The sequence below is a fragment of the Hyla sarda genome, chromosome 10 (genome assembly GCF_029499605.1).
Source record: "Hyla sarda isolate aHylSar1 chromosome 10, aHylSar1.hap1, whole genome shotgun sequence".
NCBI classification, from domain to species: Eukaryota; Metazoa; Chordata; class Amphibia; order Anura; family Hylidae; genus Hyla; species Hyla sarda.
Genome location: NC_079198.1, coordinates 68,094,421 through 68,122,005, shown reverse-complemented (window position 1 = coordinate 68,122,005; position 27,585 = coordinate 68,094,421). Strand labels below are relative to the sequence as shown.

General features: G+C 43.1%; 1 protein-coding gene across 5 annotated transcripts in view; it reads left to right on the top strand.

Moving 5' to 3' along the window:
• LOC130294411 (serine/threonine-protein kinase BRSK2-like) overlaps positions 1-27,585 on the top strand; it is a 409,324-nt gene that overhangs the window by 252,521 nt on the left and 129,218 nt on the right. The window lies entirely within an intron of this gene.

The following is a 27,585-nucleotide window of genomic DNA, read 5'->3' as shown; positions in this document are numbered from 1 at the left end:
AACTATAAAAATATTATGTTAATTAAACAGCACGGTCAATGGCGTATACGTAAAAAAATCAAATAGTCCAAAATTGCTATTGGTATTTTTTGTCATTTGGATACCTAAAATTTTTTATAAAAAGCGATCAAAGAGTCGGATCAAAACAAAAATGGTACCGATAAAAAACTTCATATCACTGTGCAAAAAATTAGCCCCCAAACTTCCCTGAATGCAGAAAAATAAAAAAGTTATAGGGGTCAGAAGATGACAATTTTGAACAGACAAATTTTGGTGCATGTAGTTATAATTTTTTTAAAGTAGTAAAATAAAACCAAACCTATATAAATTGGGTATTTTTGTGACCATATGGACCAAAGAATTAATATACTGTGTCCAAAAACTGTACTGCGTAGAAACGGAAGCCACTAAAAATTACAAAATGGCGTTTTGTTTTTTCAATTTTGCCCCACAGATAAATATTTTTTTCTGGTTTCACCGTAGATTTTGTGGTGAAAAGAACAAGCCCTCATATGGGCCTGTAGGTGGAAAATTGAAAATGTTAAGATTTTTTGAAGGTGAAGAGGGAAAAACAAAAGTGCAAAAATGAAAAATGGCCAAAGGAGGAAGGGGTTAAAAATCAGACAATGTGATTTTATGGCTTTTTTTTTTCTCATTATGTCTCTCATAGTTGAGGTATACCTATGATGAAAATTACAGGCGTCTCCCATCTTTTTAAGTGGGAGAACTTGACTTGCACAATTGGTGGCTGACTAAATACTTTTTTGCCCCACTGTATTTTTCATTAAAAGCTAAGTTTTATTGTATTGTTACTTTCCACTTGCCACTGGGAAATTTGTCCTTACTGTCTGATTTGGTAGATGTAATTTATATCAATACTTTTGTCTGCATAGTGTATCTCCAATATATTCATTTTCACAGTACAGAAGTACAGATGCCACAACAACCATTGGCTCATGTGGGGCTCACAATCTATTTTCCCTTCATCAGACATGTGCCATGCTAAGGCTAATATTCTGTATCTCTATGTTTTGTGAGGGCAAACTCCATCAGATGTTGGCCTCGGACAGGTTAGAGTCAGAACACAAAAGCTCCAAGCAGTGCTCACCATAAAAATGTAAGGGAATGACATTCTTGTAAGACCTAACAATACATGTAGATGTTTCAGACTGACACTTTGTTGCAAAACATCATGGTTCCAAATTGTATTGATCAGTCTTTACTTACAAGAAACACTTGCAGCTTATTGTAAGAATTGCTTCACCTATTTGATTTCTACCATTAATCTTGTTCCTTGATCATCTAACCAATGAGGCTATAGACTTCCGCCCCACACGGGAGCAGTTAAGATGTGAATATATCGCTCTCATTACTTCAAAGATGTTTTATAAATGTTTTCTAGATATACGCTATACTTCAATCCTCTAAACTATTTACGGTGTTAGAATCGCATAAATATTTACTCCCGTTTACAGCATTTTACACTAAGCCAGAGAATCAATCATTGTCAGCTGCCATTGTCTCAAAAGCAGGTCTGTATTAACTAAATTATTTATGCACAAATGGCAAGTCTCTGGATGTCTAGGGCTGGCAGGAGTAGAAACTGATGGGGTTTTAATGATTTAAGTCACCATGAAACACACAATGACAAATATTCCCCTTGTTTGAATAAGAGACTGTGGTAACAAGTCCAGGTAATGCAGAACCTCCTTGATAGTTGAAATACAATTTACAATTTCTTCAATGATAATCCATGCCTATTGTATGGTTGTATTACAATCAGTAGATTGATCTTTACAAAGTTGGGCATTTAAGAGAGTTCCTGGTTTCATCTATGATGCCATACCATCAACACAGGGGCATTACCACCAAGGTCCTGGTATCTGATGGCCTCTCTGCCCACCAGGAGCATTAACGGGGGACAGGATTCCTTATTCCTATCATGTATGATTCATTCTGCAATGTTGCCAGCATTTCAGAGGAATCATAATAATAACCCTCACTTCTTCCTTTCCCCCAGCTTTGATTGATAGGTCCTTCCTATCACCATCTAAACTTTCCCTAATTCCCCTCCCCATCTGTCCCTGACTCTGACAAAGTCTATCCCTGCATTTATTTTGCTTTAAAACCCCCTAAAAATACCTTTTTTCTATGCACTTCAGTATGGCAGTTGTAGGCACAGAGCAGGGGAGGTTGTCATAGCAATGGCAAGTCTGTGGAGAGAGAGCAGATAAGCAGTGCATATATAATTATCCATGTGAAAAGTGGAGATAGGGGAGAGGAACAGAGAAATAGAGAAGAGGGAATGTATCCTCTCTGTTCGCTCCCTGCTTGTGTACAGCTCAGTGCTCCCTCCCTCCTGCCGGTCTGACAGGCGGGAGCGGCAATGAGCTGATCTCAGATTCACTCACTGAGTTGGAAATGCTTGCTGACAGGATTGCTAGGGAGACCCCTAATGGAGAAGTTTTTAAAGTAAAAAAAAAACATGAAAGGAGGACATTTTTTTTAAATAAAAGCAATTAAAAAGTTGTTCAGTAGGGCTTTATCTTTAATATATAAAACGTTTGTTTCATGAGAGGTTCACTTTAACAACATAATACTAGTACTAATCACCTAAAATCTGTACTCTAAACTCCATTTGCTAATCACATTGATGACAGAACACAGCGTTTGTGAGGTTACATAATAGGTTATGGAATGTAACATTGGTGTTCTGCTTCCACAGATGCACTGGTCATCCCAGAGGGCACTCCTGTTAGATTACATCTTTGCATGTTGTCTATGCTTCCCCCTGTAGTCATGTCCACCCTTCTACTGCTGCAGTCCCTCCCATCCCAATCTGCCTAACTGAGAAGGTTTCTAGTGTGTTAGTTAGTACAAATGTTTGGATCTTGTGTTGCTTGTTCTGTTATAGTGTATGACCTCTGGCGTCTTTCCTGACCCTGTTTTTGCCTGCTGTCTCAATCCCTCTATATTTTTTTGTGTTTTACCATTGCTTGATCCTGATTACTGAACCAGTGTTTGCTTCCATAAGCTGTTTCCTGACCTTTGACTACAAACATAATCCGCCAGCCCAAACCTCAGCCTGTACCAGGACTCCTCACCTGCCTGACATCTTGGTGTTCCACATTCATGTCTATTGGCAGGCAAGGCCATTTGTTACTAACAGCAGGACCAGTGGTCCCCTGTAACAAAGACCATATCCCTGTATAGAGGTTAAAGGATTAAAACCAGGTTACCACTTAGACAATGCCCAATTTCAAACTGATAAGGTGACCCAGTGGATGCCCATCAACTTATTGTTTCATAAGATAGATTCATAATAATGTTCCCTTTTATATCTATCCATCTCTTAAAGTGGTACTCCAGTAGAAAAAAATTGTTTTTAAATCAAATGGTGGTAGAAAGTTATAGGGGAGATTTATCAAAAGCTGTGTAGAGGAAGAGTGGTGCAGTTGCCCATAGCAACCAATTAGATTGCTTCTTTTATTTTTAAAGAGGCCTGGGAAAAATAAAAGAAGCAATCTGATTGGTTGCAATGGGCAACTGCACCACTCTCCCTCTACACCACTTTTGATAAATCTCCCCTATACAGATTTGTAAATTACTTCTAAAGCATGTACTGACACACCACTCCATAGACGGGGAGACAGAGCCCCGTCTCAGCAGTTGACACTTATCCCCTAGGAGATAAGTTTTAAAGTACTCGAGTACTCCTTTAACCCTTTAATGACAATGGACATAAATGTACGTCAGGGCGCGGTGGTACTTAATGCACCATAACGTACATTTATGCTCCGTCATGACCGTGAGCATCGGACCAGTGCTTGTGTCATACGCAACAGGTCCCGGCTGCTATCTGCAGCCAGGGACCCGCTGGTAATGGCAGACATTCACAATCACGCGGATGTCCGCCATTAACCACTCAGATGCCTTCATCAATACAGATCATGGCATCTACGGCAGTGCGGTACTTTATGATGATCGGATCTTCCGCAGCGCTGCAGCAGGGATCCGATCATCCAACAGGATGTCCTCTCACCTGCTTCTGGCCGTCTCCTGGGGTCTCCTGCTCTGGTCTGAGATCGAGCAGACCAAAGCAAAAGATAGCCGATAACACTGATCAGTGCTATGCCCTATGCATAGCACTGAACAGTATTAGCGATCAAATGATTGCTATAAATAGTCTACTATGGGAACTATTAAAGTGTGAAAATTATTTTTTTTTTAAGTAAAAAAAAATACAAAAATCACCTCCCCCAATAAAAGTGTAAATCATCTGTTTTTCCCATTTTACCCCCAAAAAGTGTGTAAAAAATAATTATAAACCATATTTGGTATTGCCGCATGCGTAAAAGTCTGAACTATCAAAATATATTGTTAATTATCCCGTACGGTGAACGGCATAAACGTAAATTTAAAAAATCCAAAATTGCTGCTTTTTGTCACATTTTATTACAAAAAAAAATAATAAAAATATAAGCAAAAGTGGTACCGATAAAAACTACAGTTCACAGTGCAAAAAATTAGCCATCACACCGCCCCATATACGGAAAAATGAGAAAGTTATAGGTGGTCAAAATAGGTCAATTTTAAACAATAATTTTGTTAAAATAGTTTGAGATTTTTTAAAAGTTGAACAATTATAAAAAGACGTATAACATGGGGATCATTTTAATCATATTGACCCACAGAATAAAGAAAACATGTCATTTTACCGTAAAGTGCACAGTGTGAAAACATAACCTTGCAAAATTTGCTAACTTGCGGTTTTCTTTTCAATTTTCCCAATATTTTTTGGGTTGCGCCGTACATTTTATGGTAAAATAAGCGATGCCATTACAAATTAAAATTGGTGACGCAAAAAACAATCCCTCATATGAGTCTGTGGATGGAAATATAAAATAGTTATGATTTTTAGAAGGCGAGAAGGAAAAAATGAAAATACTAAAATAAAATTGGCCTGGTCCTTAAAGGGGTACTCCGGTGGAAATTATATTTTTTTTAAATCAACTGGTGCAAGAAAGTTAAATAGATTTGTAAATTACTTCTATTAAAAAATATCTTTACCCTTCCAGTACTTTTTATCAGCTGTAAGCTACAGATAAAATTCTTTTCTTTTTGAATTTCTTTTTTGTCTTGTCCACTGTGCTCTCTGCTGACACTGATGCAGTATCAGGAACTGTCCAGAGCAGGAGAAAATCCTCATTGCAAACTTATGCTGCTCTGGACAGTTCCTGACAGAGGTGTCAGCAGAGAGCACTGTGGACAAGACAAAAAAGAAATTCAAAAAGAAAAGAATTTCCTCTGTAGCATACAGCTGCTAAAAAGTACTGGAAAAGCAAAGATTTTTTAATAGAAGTCATTTACAAATCTGTTTAACTTTCTGGCATCAGTTGATTGAAAATTATTTTTTTTCCATCGGAGTACTCCTTTAAAGGGGTTATCCAGGGAAAAACTTTTTTTTATATATATCAACTGGCTCCAGAAAGTTAAACAGATTTGTAAATTACTTCTATTAAAAAATCTTAATCCTTTCAGTACTTATGAGCTTCTGAAGTTTAGGTTGTTCTTTTCTGTCTAAGTAATCTCTGATGACATGTGTCTCGGGAACCGCCCAGTTTAGAAGAGGTTTGCTATGGGAATTTGCTTCTCAACTGGGCGGTTCCCGAGACACGTGTCATGAAGTACTGAAAGGATTAAGATTTTGTAATAGAAGTAATTTATTTACAAATCTGTTTAACTTTCTGGAGCCAGTAGATATATATAAAAAAGTTTTTACTGGAATACCCCTTTAACCCCTTAAGGACCCAGCCAATTTTCACTGTAGGACACGGCCATTTTTTGCACATCTGACCACTGTCACTTTAAACATTAATAACTCTGGGATGCTTTTACCTTTCATTCTGATTCCGAGATAGTTTTTCGTGACATATTCTACTTTATGTTAGTGGTAACATTTTGTCGATACTTGCATCATTCCTTGGTGAAAAATTCCAAAATTTTATGAAAAAATTTAAAATTTAGCATTTTTTTTTTTACTTTGAAGCTCTCTGCTTATAAGGAAAATGAATATTCCAAATAAATGATATATTGATTCACATATACAATATGTCTACTTTATGTTTCCATCATAAAGTTGACATGTTTTTACTTTTGGAAGACACCAGAGGGCTTCAAAGTATAGCAGCAATTTTTCAATTTTTCACAAAATTTTCAAAATCGAAATTTTTCAGGGGCCAGTTCTGTTTTGAAGTGGATTTGAAGGGCCTTCATATTAGAAATACCCCATAAATCACCCCATTATAAAACTGCACCCCTAAAAGTATTCAAAATGACATTCAAAAGGTTTGTTAACCCTTTAGGTGTTTCACAGGAATAGCAGCAAATTGAAAGAGAAAATTCAAAATCTTCATTTTTTACACTCGCATGTTCTTGTAGACCCAGTTATTGAATTTTTACAAGGGGTAAAAGGAGAGAAATCTTCCTAAAATGTGTAACCCAATTTCTCTTGAGTAAGGAAATACCTCATATGTGTATGTCAAGTGTTCGGCAGGCGCAGTAGAGGGCTCAAAAGGGAAGGAGCGACAGTGGGATTTTGGAGAGTGAGTTTTTCACATGGCATACTATTTTGGAAACTACACCCCTCAAGGCACCTAACAAGGGGTACAGTGAGCCTTAACACCCCACAGGTGTTTGACGACTTTCGTGAAATTTGGATGTGTTAATGATTTTTTTTTCCACTAAAATGCTAGTTTTCCCTCAAATTTAAAATTTTTGCAAGGGGTAATAGGACAAAATGCCCCACAAAATTTGAAACCCCATTTCTTCTGAGTATGGAAATACCCCATGTGTGGACGTCAAGTGCTCTGCTGGAGCATTACATTGCTCAGAAGAGAAGGAGCGCCATTGAGCTTTTGGGAAAAAAATTGTTTGGAATGGAAGTCAGGGGCCATGTGTGTTTACAAAGCCCCCCGTGGTGCCAGAACAGTGGACCCCCCACATGTGACCCTATTTTGGAAACTACACCCCTCACAGAATTTAATAAGGGGTGCAGTGAGTATTTACACCCCACTGGCGTTTGACAGATCTTTGGAACAGTGGGCTGTGCAAATGAAAAATTACATTTTTCATTTTCACGTACCACTGTTCCAAAAATCTGCCAGACACCTGTGGGGCGTAAATGCTCACTGTACCCCTTATTACATTCCATGAGGGGTGTAGTTTCCAAAATGGGGTCACATGTGGGTATTTATTTTTTTGGGTTTATGTCAGAACCGCTGTAAAATCGTCCACCCCTGTGCAAATCACCAGTTTAGGCCTCAAATGTACATAGTGCGCTCTCACTCCTGAGCCTTGTTGTGCGCCCGCACAGCATTTTACGACCACATATGGGGTATTTACGTACTCAGGAGAAATTGTGTTACAAATTTTGGAGGTCTTTTTTTTCCCTTTTAACGCTTGTGAAAATAATAAGTATGGGGCAACACCAGCATGTTAGTGTAAAATGTTTAATTTTTTTACACTAACAAGCTTGTGTAGCCCCCAACTTTTCCTTTTCATAAGGGGTAAAAGGAGAAAAAGCCCCCCAAAATTTGTAGTGCAATTTCTCCCGAGTACGGAAATACCCCATATGTGGCCCTTAACTGTTTCCTTGAAATACAACAGGGCTCTGAAGTGAGAGAGCGCCATGCGCATTTGAGGACTAAATTAAGGATTGCATAGGGGTGGACATAGGGGCATTCTACGCCCATGATTCCCAAACAGGGTGCCTCCAGCTGTTGCTAAACTCCCAGCATGCCTGAACAGTCAGTGGCTGTCCAGAAATGCTGGGAGTTGTTGTTTTGCAACAGCTGGAGGCTCCGTTTTGAAAACACTGCCATACAATACGTTTTTAATTTTTATTGGGGGGGACAGTGTAAGGGGGTGTATATGTAGTGTTTTACCCTTTATTATGTGTTAGTGTAGTTTAGTGTTTTTAGGGTACGTTCGCTCTGGTGTATTACAGTGAGTTTGCCGCTAGGAGTTTGTGCTGCGTCCAAACTTGGAGCAAGAAAGTTTGCCGCAGTCCAAACTTGGAGCAAGAAACTTACTGTAAACCTGCCCGTGTGAATGTACCCTGTACGTTCCCATGGGGGGGCAAACCTCCAGCTGTTTCAAAACTACAACTCCCAGCATGTACTGACAGACCGTGCATGCTGGGAGTCGTAGTTTTGCAACAGCTGGAGGCACACTGGTTAGAAAACCTTCAGTTAGGTTCTGTTATCTAACTCAATATTTTCCAACCAGTGTGCCTCCAGCTGTTGCAAAATTACAACTCCCAGCATGTACTGATCACCAAAGGGCATGCTGGGAGATGTAGTTATGCAACAGCTGGAGGTACGCAACTACAACTCCCAGCATGCAGAGACAGCTGTTTGGGCATACTGGGATTTGCAGTTTTGTAACATCTGGAGGGCTACAGTTTTAGAGACCACTGCAAAGTGATCTCCAAACTGTGACCCTCCAGATGTTGCAAAACTACAAATCCCAGAATGCCCGGACAGCAAACAGCTGTTTGGGCATGCTAGGAGTTGTAGTTTTGCAAGATCTGGAGAGGTACAGTTTAGAGACCACTAGCTAGTGGTCTCAAACTGTAGCCCTCCAACTGTTGCAAAACTACATATTCCAGCATGCCCAAACAGCTGTCTGGGCATGCTGGGAGTTGTAGTTTTGCAACATGTGGAGGGCTACAGTTAGAGACCACTATCTAGTGCTCTCAGACTGTACCCTCCAGATGTCGCTAGGCAACTCACCGGCTTCCGTAGGATCCAGCTGCACGACGTCGCCGCCCACCAATCTCCGTCGCCGCCCGCCGATCTCCGTCGCCTGCAGCCTCCGGATCGGTAAGTGGATCTTCGGCACCGGTCCCTGTCGGGTTTCCCCGTCCTGCCCCGCCTATTGTAGGTGGGCAGGACAGGGAAAACGAAAGTTAACCCCCCTGCCCCCGATCTGCTATTGGTGGTCGCGTCTAGACCACCAATAGCAGGGATAGGAGGGGTGGCACCCCTGCCACCTCACTCCTATCCCTTCAGGGGGATTGTGGGTGTCATGGACACCCACGATCCACCTTCTATTCCGGGTCACCGGGTCACCATAGACCCGTAATGACCCGGAATCACGTAAATCGAAAGTGTGAATTCACTTGCGATTTGCCGCGATCGCCGACATGGGGGGGGGGGGGGGGGGGATGTCTGATAACCCCCCTGGGCCTTTGCACAGGATTCCTGATGAATGATTTCAGCAGACATCCCGGTCCGATCCCCGCCAGGTGCGCAGCGGGGGCCGGAATTCTCCATGACGTACGCATACGTCATGGGTCCTTAAGTACCAGGGTGTCATGACGTACGCGTCAAGGGTCCTTAAGGGGTTAAGGACAAAATGGGCCTGGTCCCTAAGGGGTTAAGGAGAAACAACCAGCAATAGGTTTTAGTAGAGTTGAGTATGTCTGGTCCTTATGTTTCACTCTCCTACATATTTAAGTAAATCTACACAGCACCTATTTCTATCTAACCCAAAATGGGCCTGGTCCCTAAGGGGTTAAGGAGAAACAACCAGCAATAGGTTTTAGTAGAGTTGAGTATGTCTGGTCCTTATGTCTCACTCTCCTACATATTTAAGTAAATCTACACAGCACCTATTTCTATCTAACGTGTTTGTCATTAGTATAATCCTTGTTTTACACAAAAAGCTGATCACTGACATACAGAATTTCACAAAATGCATCTATAATGCATTAAAATGTTATCCTGAGGCCGTCCGAGGCTGTTATTAAGGGTTTATCGAACCGTGATAATGAACCTTGTGCACAAGTCAAGAGCTTTAGGAGAAGTCTGAAATTTACTGAGGACCATCAGATCATTTAAGGAGGAAATCTAACAAGACGCGAAGAGTCTAAAGGCTTCTAAAAAAAACTGGGTAACAAGGGTGTTATTGAGTAAAGGGCCGGCATAGAAGCATTATAATGAGACTTCTCCATACTGAGAGCTCTTTAATGAGAGTAATCGGTGCTATATGGTATAAAGGGATACATCTAGAATGAGGACAATCTATATTGAAACACTAGTGGAAGAGCATCTTAACATGTCTAGAGCATTTCTTGAGTTGCTATAATAACATTTGCCCATAGCAGCTTTTTTTTTATTAACTTGTTCTGGGTCTGTCCATGATCCATCACATCTTCAATCATAAAGTGTCCTTGCTAAGTAAACATTTAATTTTCATTCATTGAAGTTAGACCAAGATTTATCACCATCTTGGCCTCCACATTTAAAACACATTTCTGTGGACATTTTGCCATCGTTGTTGTGGGTCTAGTCTTATCATAAGTCATTACTATATTTTAAGGCCTCATTAGATAGAAATTGTCTGAACCTGTCAACTTTGGCCACACTGGACGACTATCTTATGTGTTTTGGGGCCCCTCGACTTTTTTCTGTCAGATGATATTACGTGAAAGAATAATTATGCATTTTGAATGTATCTTCATGTTGTTTTTAGGTCCCAAATTGAAGCCTGATTAATTATAACCTGATTTACTATATTTTTTGCAATAATTGGAATTTTATTTTGCTAATGCAAAGCTTCAAATTATGCCCATAGGCAAAAGATTCTGCTTGCTGCCAGTTCCGGAGGGAGTTTGGAAGCTTACTACATACTGCAGATGACTCAGTGACAATGGTAGACTTTTGTAGACATATTCTATGACCTGTGCATAGTCTATTATGAAATAAACTTCCTCTCAATAGAGAGGCTGGACCAAAGCAAGTTCCCCTCTCCCTTCTGGAATGGTTTCAGCTGTGTGTATGTTTTAACCCTTTGTGCCATCCCTGGTACAGTTTCAACTATATGAAAGGTATAAGAGGTTATAAAATAATGCAAATTGGTATAAAGAATATACTTATTACAAGCATAAATGCAATAAAGACCAGTTGACACTTTACCACAGGCCCTGCATGGATCTCACACTGCACATACAGTATATGCCTCACTGCCGACTATACAGGAGCAGGGACTCCTGCTTTTTGACAGTAGTCCTTGATCCTGTTCAAATCTGAATCAGCCATCAAATCCTAATCAAATTCACTGGCCAAGTTGAGCGAAACCTTCTGAAACAAATATTAAGATGCTTACTCATATTTAATCCTGTGTATCAATATATTGTCATCATCTTTTATTGTAATCCTGCCTTTTGGGACAATGTGGCTTTCAGGACCAAAAAAAAAAAAAAAACAAGAAAAAATGCCACGGCATTTTGCATATTTTTCTTGCATTTTTTCTGGCGTCTTTGCCTTTGTGTGGAAATTGCATTTTTGGCCCTTTGGCATTCTTTAAAAAGTTTTGTTGGTTTAAAAAAAAAATAAAAAAATAGGATGCTGTAGGGATGAAACAAATTGTAATAAAATTAAAAAAATTTTAGAACAAAATTTGTATTAATTTTTAAACAGGGACCAATTTATGTGGGTGGGCAGGGACCTAAAAATGTAACCAGCAATATTAAAACTGTAGAAAGGGGCCATTTAACCCCTTCCCGCAGAATGGCATATATAAACGCCGGGTTGTGCAGTGCGTTCGCGCATCCCGGCGTTTATAAATGACATTCAGTTAACCCGGCGATGCGCAGCATCGCACGGGTTAACTTGCAGAAGTCCCGCTGTTTCCAGCAGGGGACAACTTCTGCTTCACCCCCAGGACCATCAATTGATGGTCCTGGTCAGCGATCACTGTGATTGGTCCCTGTGGACCAATCACAGTGATCTGGGGTGAAAGTTCAGATCCCCCGCACTGCCCGCCCCTGGAAGTCGGGCAGAACGGGGGACGAAGCGCTGCAGGGGCTCGCGGGGACCTGCGGCATTCGGGGGGAACACGTGGGGACCGGCGGACTTACCTGATCCAGCGGCGGGACCGAGGAGCAGCGCGGGACCGGCCACGTGGACGAGCAGTGACGGGTAAGTATGTGGTCCTCAGAGGCAGCAGTGAAGATCTTCACTGCTGCTTCTAGGAGTCTGAAAACTACAACTCCCAGCATGCCTAGACAGCCTTTGGCTGTCCGGGCATGCTGGGAGTTGTAGTTTTGCAACATCTGGAGGGCCCCAGTTTGGAGACCATTGTATAATGGTCTCCAATCTGTGCTCTTCCAGCTGTTGCAAAACTACAACTCCCAGCATGCACTGACTGTCCAGGCATGCTGGGAGTTTTAGTTAAGCAACATCTGGCCCTTCAGATGTTGCCAAACTACAACTCCCAGCATGCCCTTCAGCTGTCCGGGCATGCTGGGAGTTGTAGTTTTGCAACAGCTGGAGACACACTGGTTGGGAAACATTGTTTCTAACTCAGTGTTTCCTAACCTGTGTGCCTCCAGCTGTTGCAAAACTATAACTCCCAGCATGCACTAAAAGACCATGCATGCTGGGAGTTGTAGTTTTGCAACATCTGGAGGGCCCCAGTTTGGAGACCATTGTATAATGGTCTCCAATCTGTGCTCTTCCAGCTGTTGCAAAACTACAACTCCCAGTATGCACTGACTGTCCAGGCATGCTGGGAGTTTTAGTTCAGCAACATCTGGCCCTTCAGATGTTGCCGAACTACAACTCCCAGCATGCCCTTCAGCTGTCTGGGCATGCTGGGAGTTGTAGTTTTGCAACAACTGGAGACACACTGGTTGGGAAACATTGTCTGTTTCTAACTCAGTGTTTCCTAACCTGTGTGCCTCCAGCTGTTGCAAAACTATGACTCCCAGCATGCACTAACAGACCATGCATGCTGGGAGTTGTGGTTTTGCAACAGCTGATGCAAGCCCCCCCCGCCCCGCCACCCCCGTGAATGTACAGGGTACATTCACATGGGCGAGGCTTTTACAGTGGGTTTCTCGCATCTTGAGATGCAGCAAATTTTGCGCTGGGAAACTTGCTGTAACCCCCCGCCCATGTGACTGTACCCTAAAAACACTACACTACACTAACACAAAATAAAATAAAAAGTTAAAAACACTACATATACACATACCCCTACACAGCCCCCCTCCCCCAATAAGAACGTCCGGTACACCACTGTTTCCAAAGCAGAGCCTCCAGCTGTTGAAAAACAACAACTCCCAGTATTGTCGGACAGCCGTTGACTGTCCAGGCATGCTGGGAGTTTTGCAACAGCTGGAGGCACCCTGTTTGGGAATCACTGGCGTAGAATACCCCTATGTCCACCCCTATGCAAATCCCTAATTTAGGCCTCAAATGCACATGGCGCTCTCACTTTGGAGCCCTGTCGTATTTCAGGGCAACAGTTTAGGGTCACATATGGGGTATCGCTGTACTCGGGAGAAATTGCGTTACAAGGTTTGGGGGGCTTTTTCTTCTTTAACCCTTCATGAAAAGGAAATGTTGGGGTCTACACCAGAATGTTAGTGTAAAAATTTTTTATTTTTTACACTAACATGCTGATGTTGCCCTATACTTTACATTTTCACAAGAGGTAAAAGGGAAAAAAGCCCCCCAAAATTTGTAACGCAATTTCTCCCGACTACAGAGATACCCCATATGTGAGCGCAAAGTGCTCTGGGGGCGCACAACAAGGCCCAGAAGGGAGAGCGCACCATGTACATTTGAGGTGATTTGCACAGGGGTGGCTGATTGTTACAGCGGTTTTGACAAACGCAAAAAAAAAAAAAACCCACATGTGACCCCATTTCGGAAACGACACCCCTCACGGAATGTAATGAGGGGTGCAGTGAGAATTTACCCCCCACAGGTGTCTGACGGATCTTTGGAACAGTGGTCCATGAAAATGAAAACTTGTACAGCCCACTGTTCCAAAGACCTGTCAGACACCAGTGGGGGGCAAATGCTCACTGTACCCCTTGTTACGTTCCTCAAGGGGTCTAGTTTCCAAAATGGTATGCCATGTGGGGGTTATTTTGCTGTTCTGACACCTTAGGGGCTTCCTAAATGCGACATGCTCCCCGAGCAAAATTTGCTCTCAAAAAGCCAAATATGACTCCTTCTCTTCTGAGCATTGTAGTTCGCCCATAGTGCACTTCAGGTCAACTTATGGGGTACCTCCATACTCAGAAGAGATGGGGTTACAAATTTTGGGGGGTATTTTCTGCTATTAACCCTTGCAAAAAGGTGAAATTAGGGGGGAAACACACATTTTAGTGGAAATTTTTTTTTTTTTTTTTTTACATATGCAAAAGTCGTGAAACACCTGTGGGGTAATAAGGCTCACTTTATTCCTTATTACATTCCTCAAGGGGTCTAGTTTCCAAAATGGTATGCCATGTGGGTATTTTTTGCTGTTCTGGCACCATAGGGGCTTCCTAAATGCGACATGCCCCCCGAGCAAAATTTGCTCTCAAAAAGCCAAATATGACTCCTTCTCTTCTGAGCATTGTAGTTCGCCCATAGTGCACTTCAGGTCAACTTATGGGGTACCTCCATACTCAGAAGAGAAGGGGTTACAAATATTGGGGGGTATTTCCTGCTATTAACCCTTGGAAAAATGTGAAATTTGGGGGGAAACACACATTTTAGTGAAAAAAAATATTTTTTTTTTACATATGCAAAAGTCGTGAAACACCTGTGGGGTATTAAGGCTCACTTTATTCCTTGTTATGTTCCTCAAGGGGTCTAGTTTCCAAAATGGTATGCCATGTGAGGGTTTTTTGCTGTTCTGGCACCATAGGGGCTTCCTAAATGCAACATGCCCCCCAAAAACCATTTCAGAAAAACGTACTCTCCAAAATCCCCTTGTCGCTCCTTCGCTTCTGAGCCCTCTACTGCGCCCGCCGAACACTTAACATAGACATATGAGGTATGTGCTTACTCGAGAGAAATCAGGCTACAAATAGAAGTATACATTTTCTCCTTTTACCCCTTGTAAAAATTAAAAAATTGGGTCTACAAGAACATGCGAGTGTAAAAAATGAAGATTGTGAATTTTCTCCTTCACTTTGCTTCTATTCCTGTGAAACACCTAAAGGGTTAAAATGATGACTGAATGTCATTTTGAATACTTTCGGGGGTGCAGTTTTTATAATGGGGTCTTTTGTGGGGTATTTCTAATAAGAAGACCCTTCAAATCCACTTCAAACCTGAACTGGTCCCTGAAAAATAGTGAGTTTGAAAATTTTGTGAAAAATTGGAAAATTGCTGCTGAACTTTGAAGCCCTCTGGTGTCTTCCAAAAGTAAAAACTCGTCACTTTTATGATGCAAACATAAAGTAGACATATTGTATATGTGAATAAAAAATTTTTTTATTTGTAATATACATTTTCCTTACAAGCAGAGAGCTTCAAAGTTAGAAAAATGCAAAATTTTCAAATTTTTCATCAAATTTTAGGATTTTTCACACGGAAAGGATGCAAGTTACCAAAAAATGTTACCACTACGTTAAAGTAGAATATGTCACGAAAAAACAATCTCGGAATCAGAATGATAACTAAAAGCATTCCAGAGTTATTAATGTTTAAAGTGACAGTGGTCAGATGTGCAAAAAACGCTCTGGTCCTTAAGGCCAAAATGGGCTTGGTCCTGAAGGGGTTAATTGTAAAAATAATATATTTTTTATAATTAATTTTGATAGCCTTTTTATTGCCAATGCATTTTTTATGTTTGTTTAATAAAGTTTGTGTGTTTTTTACTTTTTCACTTTTTTTCTACATTTTTTAGGTAGTACTACTACTCCCAGCATGGAACAGACTGTTCCATGCTGGGAGTAGTAGTACCTGTACTAATAAACAGATCGCCACAGGTGTCACTTCTGCACTGGACACTGTGATGTGAAGTTTTCTTCACATCACAGATTCATATTTCCCATTGAGAGCTGTGACTGGCCTGCGATCTGTCTATTAATGCAGAGTATGCTCCATGTTGGGAGCAGTAGTACCTGCAGTTAAGATCAGGTCACAGCGAGTATCATGGAAATGCATTTTGCGTTTTCCTATTGACTTGCAGATAAAAATCTGCCCGCCATGAAGCAGATTTGGCGTTTTTTGGGGCCTTAGCCTAAAAGCGACAAGATTTATTTATTTTTATATAGATAGTGATATAGAAAAAAATTCAATCATTGCTGTAGCTAGCTCCATCTGCCCGAGGCGAGAACAGAAGATTGCGCCCCTCCCCCTATTTCGGCTCAGGGCACCCCTCGGAAATTTTATTTTTGCAGGGCACCCCTACCAAATATTTTTCTTTATATGTTGGCTATGTAGATTACAGTACTGCTATATGCATTGATTCACAAATGACATCTTCTCTGATTGGACTCGTTCTCTTGTTCTTTTCTTCCCCATGATCACTTCCAGCCAAAACTCTTCAGCAAAGAACCTGCAACCAAACATATTAGGCTCTGCATTTTTTCCAGCTTTATCCTCCCCTTTTCTCTACAAATACATCCAGTCTCTCCCAAACAAATGCCCCCAGCCTCCCTACAACACACAATGTCTCCTGCCTTACACAAATGCCTCAAGCCGTCCCCCCATACAATGCCTTCAGCCTCCCACACACACAATGCCTCCAGTCTCACCCACACAAAATGCCTCCAGCCTTTCATTTACAGGTGTAGTGGAGTACAGGGGTGTATAGGTGTACAGAAGTGACAGAGGGGTGTACAGGAGTAACAGAGGGGTGTACAGGAGTAACAGAGGGTTGTACATGGATGACGGGTGTAGAGAGGTGACAGAGGGGTGTACATGGGAGACATGGGCATAGAGGGGTGTACAGGGGTGACAGAGGGGTGTACTTGGGTGACACAGGGGTCCACAGGGGTGACATATGGGTAATGAGGGGTGAGAGAAGGGTGGGGGTGCAGTACCTGAAGCCAATGGCTGATCCAGAGTCTAGTCAGAGTATTTTGCAGAAAATTAGGCATTGCTTACAGAACCCAGAGGATACTGAGTATGAGCAGTGGCGATGCTAGGGTTGGTGTTACCTGGTGTGGTAGAAAATGGTGTCACTCCATACTCCATACCCCCCCCCCCCAAGTAATTTTTTAGCCTGTAGTGACGGACACCAGTGGTGTAGCGCGTTGCAGAAAATGATTTCCAGTATAATAATCAAATATACCAATTGCCACAGAATGGGACAGTGCTAAAGAAGTTTTTACCATGTAAAACTACAGCTCCCACTTTGACCTAAGCAGTGGCATAAGGTTATGCTGGGAGTTGTAGTTTCACCCATAACTGTAGACCATACAAGTTACTACTACAGCTCTGATGGGACATAGTGAGGAGAATACACAATGATATCAGTGATTACAGGTGACATCTTCTCTATAGTCTTCCCTTATCTAATTCAGCTGGTGCATACTTCCAGCACTTGTTCCACTTGTTCCAGATCTTTTCTCTGCAGAACAAGATGCCCTGATGGCATTGGCTCCTCACTTTGTCAATTCTGATCTTCCATATGAAAACAATAAATATTATAACCGTGTCAGACACTGTACACTCTGAATATAATATTATCACACACTGCGCTTTCCGAATATAATACTACTACACACTGTCCTCCTGGAATATAATACTACCACACACTGTACCCTCTGAATATAATACTACCACACACTGCGCTTTCTGAATATAATACTACTACACACTGTCCCCCTGGAATATAATACTACCACACACTGTACCCTCTGAATATAATACTACCACACACTGCACTCTTTGAATATAATAGTGACACTCACTTTATCCTCTGAACATAATACAACCACACACTGCATTCTCTGAATATAATGCTACCACACCTCGTTCTCTGAATATAATACTACCACACACTGTGCTCTCTGAATATAATACTGCCATACTCTGAGCCCTCGGAATATAACCTTACCGTACAAAGCACCCTCTGAATACAATACCGTAATATATATTGGGACCTGTAAAAACCGCACCACCCCAAAAACGCTTATAATATACATTATACCTCGGAAATGAAAAACACTCTGTGCCCATCTCATATAATAATGCCCCATCCTGTGCCCCCTACACATAAAATACAATAATGCCCCCCCATAACCCTGTGCCCCTCACATATAATGCCATTTGCCATGTTCCCCTCACATATAATGCCCCCTGTCCTGTGCCCCTCACATATAATGCCCTGTCCTTTGCCCCTCAAAATAACATACCCCCTGTCCTTTGCCTCTTACATAATATGCCCCCTGTTCTGTGCCCCTCACCTATAATGCCCCCTATCCTGTGCCCCCCAAGTTTTAGTAATGCCCCCTGTACCATAGTGCCCCAAGTATAGTAAAAAAAAAAAATATATTCACTTTCCTGCAATTGCCCCATTGCCCCCCCCCCCCACCCCCGGATCTGCCACTGCCTGAAGCTGAGTAGTCCTCTGTCAGTACCGCCCCTGCTCCTTCCCTCCATTCCCATCATTCTGCTGAGGGACCAGAGAAGATCTGGAGTCCACACATCCACAGGAGGATACCTTCCAGTTCTGCAGCATCCCGTCCCGGCAGTGCGCACAGACTTGTCTTCCACCCGGCCTGTGTACCTGTTACTCACTAAGGCTTCTTTCACACTATAAATTTCTTCTGTTTTAAAGAGCCGTTATAATGTGATGGGAGAAAAATAGTGCATGTACCGTTTTTTCTCCCGTCACAAATAATGTCCGTTGTTAACAACGGGCCATGACGGGTTAAAACGGATAATGTAAAAATCTCATAGACTTTGATGGGATTTTGTAATGTCTCTATGGGATTTTGCAATAGCCGTTTAACAGCCATTTTTACGGGTTTTCATAACGGAAAATTATAACGGCTCTTTAAAATGGAAGAACTTTATAGTGTGAAAGCAGCCTTACAGCACTGCGGACTGTGCGGAAAATACAAAAATATTTCTGTGTCATCTTTAACCACCGAAGTGTCCTGGCACCCCTGCCGGGGCACCCTGATTGAAAATGCCCAGTGTAATGTGTGCCGGACATCTCTGGCCAATGCGCCCCCTTGCAGCAGTGCGCCTGAGGCGATTGCCTCAATCACCTTATGGGAGCTACAGCCCTGGGAGTATTACAGTACCAAGACAGTTTATCAAGCTTGGGGTTATTTAGTTTGGAGAAAAGACATCTTAGGGCCATCTGATCACAATGTAACAAATATATGAATGGACAGTACAGAAATCTTTCTAGTGATCTTTTTATACCTTGTCTGGTAACCATGACAAGGGGGCATCCTCTATGTCCAGAGGAAAAAAGGTTTCAGTCTTCTAATTCTTAGGCCAACTTGTGCTATTTTAGTTATGCGAACATCTACTTTACCACCCACCTTACTTCTCTTAGTTAATTAAAATGTCTTTATGATAAAGTCAGGACAGAATGATTTATTTCACCCCCACACATTAGAAGCGGGAGCCATTATCACCACCGTCCTCTATATCGATACTCAGAAATGGTGTCAGGTCAAAAGGGTTCTTTTCTTTAATAAGGTCAATATAATTGTTTGAACATCCTTTCACAATGACTAATGTGTGGATCATAAATGATACATGTCCCGACTTCATTCGTAGAGATAATTACCATATTCCCCCATATATTCAAGATGATTCCTGTTAAGCCCTTTAAGCATCTTAATCATTCAAGGTCACTAATGCGCATAAATATGTTTTATCTTATTATAGTTGTTAAATACTGAACTAGCTAAGCTGATTTCATACTAGAAAAAAAAAAGCTAAAACTTCCCAGGAATATTAGGTTCACTTTCAAAGGCTTTAAGTCGCAACGTTCATAAATGTGGCTGCATAATGGGGATTTTGATGATTTCTTGTCTTCGGCAACTTTACAGTGAATATCATGTGTTCTTCACTATTATGAATTTCGGCATGGGGCTGCTGTAACTAATAAGGCCTCCCGATAATATGTTCTACACACGTATGGCTATATTTGCACATGGATACAGTGTCACCACTTTATTCCCCATGTTTATACTGATGATGCTTTTTAAATCGTTCCTGTTGTTACATGTAACTGTCAGGATCCGGGCTGGCGGATGGTGAGGACACTGGAGGTGGACCCTCTGTGCCAGAGAGGTGATGGCGTGGGCCGTACCAGGGGAACGGAGTCTAAGGGGTTACTGGTATTTACCAGAGCCCGCCGCAAAGCGGGATGGACTTGCTGCGGAGGTAACCCCCAGGTCGTTCCACCCGGTAGCGACTCAACCCCTCTGGCAGCTGAGATGGCGCGGTACAAAAGGACAAGGCAAGGCAAGGTCAGACGTAGCAGAAGGTCCGGGCAGGTGGCAAGGTTCGTAGTCAGGGGCAACAGCAAAGGTTCTGGGAACAAAGGCAATGGACACTCAGGAAACGCTTTCTCTAGGCACTAGGCAACAAGATCCAGCAAGGACAAGAAGGGGAAGTGGTGTTTTATACGTTTGAAAGTGATTGGGCCAGGCAACTATTAATGGTGCACTGGCCCTTTAAATTTAAGAGAGCCGGGAGGACACAGCAGGCAGGGAGAGGTAAGTGGAACGGGATGCGACCCGCGGGCGGACTTGTGCCGCCATGCGGATCGCATTCCCGCCGGCAGCACTGAAGCAGCGCTCCCGGTCAGAGGGACAGACCGGGAAGCTGCTGGGAGGCACAAGTCGTGAGCGCTCCGGGATGGATGCGGGACACGGAGCACTCGGCGTTACAGTAACTTTTCGGGATAAGCTTCCCTGTGTGTACAGGGGGAGAAACACTATTTGTGTTCATTGTATAACTTGTCTATGGCATTTGTAACCACACCACACTGCTGGAGAGGTATCTCCTATCCCAGGCAAAGGGGCAGGAGCAGAAAATGGATTGTCTAAGGGGCGGACATGTGACCATGCTCTGTGCTCTTACCATTTTCTGCAAAGGCAGTGCATACTAATCTAGAAAATGCATAAAAAAGCATTAATAATACAGTACAATGCAAACAACACAGAAATATTGGAACATAGACCTTAACACTTTCGAAAACTTTGCAGGATGAAAACCACACAAGCCCACCTCAGTGCATCAGTAGCTGGTACAGCTTGCACTGGGACATCACAGGACCACTTACACTGGTTAGAGTGAAAAAATAGGGTTTTTCTGGCCCTTAAAAATGTATCCCTCTTCCTTAGGATAGGGGATAACTGTCCGATTGCAAATGTTTTGACTCTGGGATCTCCAGAATGGGGCCATATTGGCACGTGCTTCATACATTGGCCATACCTACTATACGCACGTTCCAAAGGTCGGACTCCCCAATAAGACACTTTTCCCCTATCCTTTGGCTAGGGAATATGTTTTTTTCTATAATACCCCTTTAATCTTTATTGCCTGGGCCTCCATAAAAAAAACAGCAGTGTTAAATAAATAAATAAATAAAAATGTATAAAAAAGCATTTAGTTTAGGCAAGAAGGGTAATTATTTTTCTCAGATTTAAAGGGAACCTGTCATAGCCTACTCTCCCTTCCACTATTCTAGCCCTGCACCCCCTCCTTTGACTTAATTGACAGCCCCTCTGCTGTTTATTGTCACTCTTGCTTGCCTTGACATACAAAAGCACTGTCAAGTTAAAGGAGGATTGGGACAGTGGTGGACAGGCAGTGGATTAGGCACTCAGAATTAGTGTATCAGAGGTGTAAATGAATAAAAGATCTTTATATCTGTCAGCTCAGCTCCTCCTGCACTTTATCATGCTACCCACAAAATGGACTTTTCAACATGACAGGTTCCCTTTAAGCCATCCTGTTTTCATATTCTATTAGTTATAGTGCTCTTCTAAAGCTTATAATATAGGAACAATAATGTAATTTGTACGTGATTAAAGGGGTACTCCAGTGAAAAATATTTTTTTAACTGGTGCCAGAAATTTAAACAGATTTGTAAATTACTTCTATTAAAAAATTGTTGTTCTTTTCAGTCTGACCACAGTGCTCTCTGCTGACACCTCTGTCCATGTCAGGGACCATCCACAGCAAGAGAGGTTTGCTATGGAGATTTGCTCCTGCTCTGGACAGTTCCTGACATGGACAGAGGTGTCAGCAGAGAGCACTGGGGTCAGAGAAAAAATAACTACACAACTTCCTCTGGAGCATACAGCAGCTGATAAGTACTGGAAAGATTACAATTTTTTTTATACAAGTAATTTACAAATCGATTTAACTTTCTGGCACCAGTTGATTTGAAATTTTATTCCCCACTGGAGTACCCCTTTAAGAAAGTCAGGCATCATATATAAATGACTGTATATATTCAATTTGAAACAGAACTCTCCAGTGGTTTCATAATAATATTTGGCCTTTTTTCTTGTATATTTTATCGGATATCTATGTATATGCTAATGTGACATTGAGGCTAATTTGAGTTAATATGATTTGTGGGTTCCTACAGCACAAAAAAAGCCCTTTAATTTGCGAACCTGTAGAATGTCTTAAAAATCATGGGAAAAAACTGTGATTACAATGGGGTTCTCCAAAGTGCCAGTCAGAAGGGTGACCCTCATAAGTACAAGTCAGATTCATGCCCCCTCATTAAATTATGATGAAGTCAGAGTAGGTCAAATTTACACTAAATGAATTATGGTGCTGCAAAGTCCCATTTCTGTCAATAGGATCCCACTGCACGATGCACACAGGTGAATTTCAGCAGTAGAGCTTTGTGCAGCTGAAATTTCTCAGCCGAAGAATTCTGCACAGAATACATTGCCATCTTTGGGGACCAGCAATGTCCGTGCAGTCCTAGCGCCTACTTCCAGTGATAAACAAAATGCAGATACACTTGCTTCTGCAAATAGAAAAAAACAGAGCTCCTGCTTCACCACGCTGGCTGTTATGTGTAGCACCACTGGCCGTGGGCACACTGTCTGCCCTACTCCCCGCACAGACTGTAATGCGCTTCGCATGATGCCATGCGATAGCGCTCGGTCCCCCGGTTCTCACCTGCCCCGCCATCTTCCTGCTTCCTCTGTCCTCCCTGGTGGCCAGCGCGTGCATACCCGCCACCTAGGGCGTGCGCCGATTCTCAGAGGTTCAAAGGGCCAGTGCACCACTGATTGGTGTTTCCCTGGAACTGCCCCTATTTAACCCTGCACTTTCTCCCGTTCCCTGCCAGATCTTTGTGGCCTTTTGCCTTAGAGAAAGTGTTCCCTGTGTTATCTGCTAATCCGTGTACCAGTTCTTTCTACGTTTCCTGATCACAGTTCCTTGACGCCAGCACTGACCTACCTGCCTGTCCCCAGCTCTGAGTATGTCTCTTCCTTCTGTGCCACGCATCACCTTGGCTGCCTTTGTGGACGAGTTGTGCCAGGGGTAACGACCTGGGAGCCGCGTGCCGTAGCAAGTCAATCCGGCTTTGCGGCAGGCTCTGGTGAAAACCAGCAGCTCCTTAGACTCCTCTCCCTGGTGCGGCTCACGTCATCGTCCACACAGGTACAGCAGATCCACACCACCAGCCGTTACACTGGCCCAGATTTACTGATAGCAGTAGAAGAGAAGAGAAAAGTCAGCTCACCTCCCATATAACCTCTCCGCACGGATCCGTACTGGCTGGGTACGTGTGTATACAGGAACAAAGGAGAGTTGAGGCAGCGCTTGGGTAAAATTTCCAGCTTTATTGATTATCCATAAAAAGCTAAATTCACTCAATAGTGCACAAAACATGACCATATGGATGCGTTTCGAGTTGATCGCCGCTCTTTATCACAGACTGCAAAACTCATACTGCACCTCCCTTAAATAAGGAAGGGAAAGAAGAGGAGTGCATTACGTCATTTCTTCACAAGTGTGGGTTAAAATAACAATTAAGAACAACATGATTACTTGAAAACGAAGCTTTATACAAACGCATTCAATGTGAATATGAGCATACTTACATGGGCAAAGCATGAAAACAGAATTATATGTACATATGAACTGAAACTTCACCCGCAGTTAGGTCTATTCATAAACCAATTCACAAACGGTCTAATCACAGCCACACCCCCTCAATGCAAGGCTGTGGGAGGGGGTGTGATGGCCATCAAACCCCCTCCCATAGACTTTCATTGAGGGCGCATGACCATGATGTCACGAGGGACGTGGCCGACCCCCGCAGCGCGAAAACAGCGTTTACTTCCGAATGCTGGCCAATGAACAACCCTTTAACACTAGGTTGGGCTATAAATTGCTAAATTGCCTAGCTATAGGACTATAGCCTACATACCTAAGGATAAGAAAGGTAGATGACAGGAGTATATGTTCATACAGCAGGACATGGTGAGATACAGAAGAGAGAAAATAATCCAGCACACATTCTGAGAAGTTTTTAAAATGCGCTAAGAAGCTCAAATCCATATTAAGTCTCTGTTCTTGCAAACATAAAAGATAACCATTTTGGCTTCAAATGTCCTTCTTTATTGTGTGTTTTTGAAATTGCCTCTCAGTTCGGGAGATTTATCAAAACCTGTACGGAGGAAAAGTTGAATAGTTGCCCATAGCAACCAATCAGATTCTTTCTTTTATCTTTTAGTTGCCTTTTAAAATGAAAGTGAGAGCGATCTCATTGGTTGCTATGGGCGACTGGTTAACTTTTCCTCTACACAGGTTTTAAAAGATCTCCTTCATTAACTTGCTTTTAAGGAGACCTGTATGGAGTGACCTGGTTGGGTACACTGGTGTCCAACTGGGATGCAGTAGTCATTTACTTTATGGTGGTTCATGGTTTTTGACTGGTTTCACCAATGTAACACCCTATTTAACACTTAGTGAAATGCCTTCTTCTACCCCTCCTGTTATGTACCTCACTGTCCCTCCTGCACCCTCCTGTCATATCCCTCCTGCCCCCTCCTGTCATATACCTCACTATCCCTCCTGCCCCCTTCTGTCATATACCTCACTATCCATCCTGCCCCCTCCTGTCATATACCGCACTATCCCTGCTGCCCCCTCCTGTCATATACCTCACTATCCCTCCTGCCCCCTCCTGTCATATACCTTACTATCCCTCCTGCCCCCTCCTGTCATATACCTCACTATCCCTCCTGCCCCCTCCTGTCATATACCTCACTATCTCTCCTACCCCCTCCTGTCATATACCTCACTATCCCTCCTGCCCCCTCCTGTCATATACCTTACTATCCCTCCTGCCCCCTCCTGTCATATACCTCACTATCCCTCCTGCCCCCTCCTGTCATATACCTCACTATCTCTCCTGCCCCCTCCTGTCATATACCTCACTATCCCTCCTGCCCCCTCCTGTCATATACCTCACTATCCCTCCTGCCCCCTCCTGTCATATACCTCACTATCCCTCCTGCCCCCTCCTGTCATATACCTCACTACCCCTCCTGCCCCCTCCTGTCATATACCTCACTATCACTCCTGCCCTCTCCTGTCATATACCTCACTATCCCTCCTGCCCCCTCCTGTCATATACCTCACTATCCCTCCTGCCCCCTCCTGTCATATACCTCACTATCTCTCCTACCCCCTCCTGTCATATACCTCACTATCCCTCCTGCCCCCTCCTGTCATATACCTCACTATCCCTCCTGCCCCCTCCTGTCATATACCTCACTATCCCTCCTGCCACCTCCTGTCATATACCTCACTATCCCTCCTGCCACCTCCTGTCATATACCTCACTATCCCTCCTGCCCCCTCCTGTCATATACCTCACTATCCCTCCTGCCCCCTCCTGTCATATACCTCACTATCCCTCCTGCCCCCTCCTGTCATATACCTCATTATCCCTCCTGCCCCCTCCTGTCATATACCTCACTATCCCTCCTGCCCCCTCCTGTCATATACCTCACTATCCCTCCTGCCCCTTCCTGTCATATACCTCACTATCCCTCCTGCCCCCTCCTGTCATATACCTCATTATCCCTCCTGCCCCCTCCTGTCATATACCTCACTATCCCTCCTGCAATCCCTTCTGTCATATAGCTCACTATCCCTCCTGCACCCTCCTGTCATATACCTCACTATCACTCCTGCCCCCTCCTGTCATATACCTCATTATCCCTCCTGCCCCCTCCTGTCATATACCTCACTATCCCTCCTGCCACCTCCTGTCATATACCTCACTATCCCTCCTGCCCCTTCCTGTCATATACCTCACTATCCCTCCTGCCCCTTCCTGTCATATACCTCACTATCCCTCCTGCCCCTTCCTGTCATATACCTCACTATCCCTCCTGCCCCCTCCTGTCATATACCTCACTATCACTCCTGCCCTCTCCTGTCATATACCTCATTATCCCTCCTGCCCCCTCCTGTCATATACCTCATTATCCCTCCTGCCCCCTCCTGTCATATACCTCACTATCCCTCCTGCCCCCTCCTGTCATATACCTCACTATCCATCCTGCCCCCTCCTGTCATATACCTCATTATCCCTCCTGCCCCCTCCTGTCATATACCTCACTATCCCTCCTGCCCCCTCCTGTCATATACCTCACTATCCATCCTGCCCCCTCCTGTCATATACCTCATTATCCCTCCTGCCCCCTCCTGTCATATACCTCATTATCCCTCCTGCCCCCTCCTGTCATATACCTCACTATCCATCCTGCCCCCTCCTGTCATATACCTCATTATCCCTCCTGCCCCCTCCTGTCATATACCTCACTATCCCTCCTGCCCCCTCCTGTCATATACCTCATTATCCCTCCTGCCCCCTCCTGTCATATACCTCACTATCCCTCCTGCAATCCCTTCTGTCATATAGCTCACTATCCCTCCTGCACCCTCCTGTCATATACCTCACTATCCCTCCTGCCCCCTCCTGTCATATACCTCACTGTCCCTCTTGCAACCCCTTCTGTCAGATGCCTCACTGTCTCACCTGCTACCCCAAATACCTGTCTATTTTGGAACAAAACCTTCAAGCGTCCATTAGAAAGTTGAAGATGAAGAGAAAGAAAGTTCACCTTTCAGCACAACAACAACCCAAAGCACACATCCAAATCTACAAAAGATGAAAATCTACATTTTGGAATGGTCCATCCAGAGCTCAGAAATTAACCTACTTGACCATCTGTGGGGGCATGTAAAGAGGGCTATGCATAGTGGTAAAATGTTGTCACCTTAAGATGTACCATGCTGATAGACTCCAAAAGACTGATCTCTGTAACAAGATCAAAAGGTGCTTCAACAAAGTATTAGTTTAAGGGTGTGCACACTTTAGCAACCAGCTTAACCAGCAAGAGTAGTCCCTTAATTTTGTATGTTCGGTTGTTGTGAGTAGCTTCATTCTTTGTGCAAATGGGCTGGCAGAGTTTACAGTGAGGTTTGGTGCATGGTTTGGTCTTATTTTGTGCATGTGTTGTTTCTGTAGGTTATTTCTGTAGGTTATTTCTGTAGACCACTATCAGAGGTTCAGGAAAAAATCTATGTTTTTGCACCTCATCTTCTGCTAATATTGGCTGCAAGTCCTTGATCATTTAGTATATTTCTTCAAGGGCAGGATTGAATGTGGCTAGCAGTGGGATGCCTGATGATGTACACGTAGTGTTTGATGAGCGGGGTGTCATTTCGGAGTGTTTGTAGAAGCATGTTTCTGTCACCAGTGTTGGGGCAGATGCCATGGTACCTGGTAACTAGTGTTGCTCGCGAATAT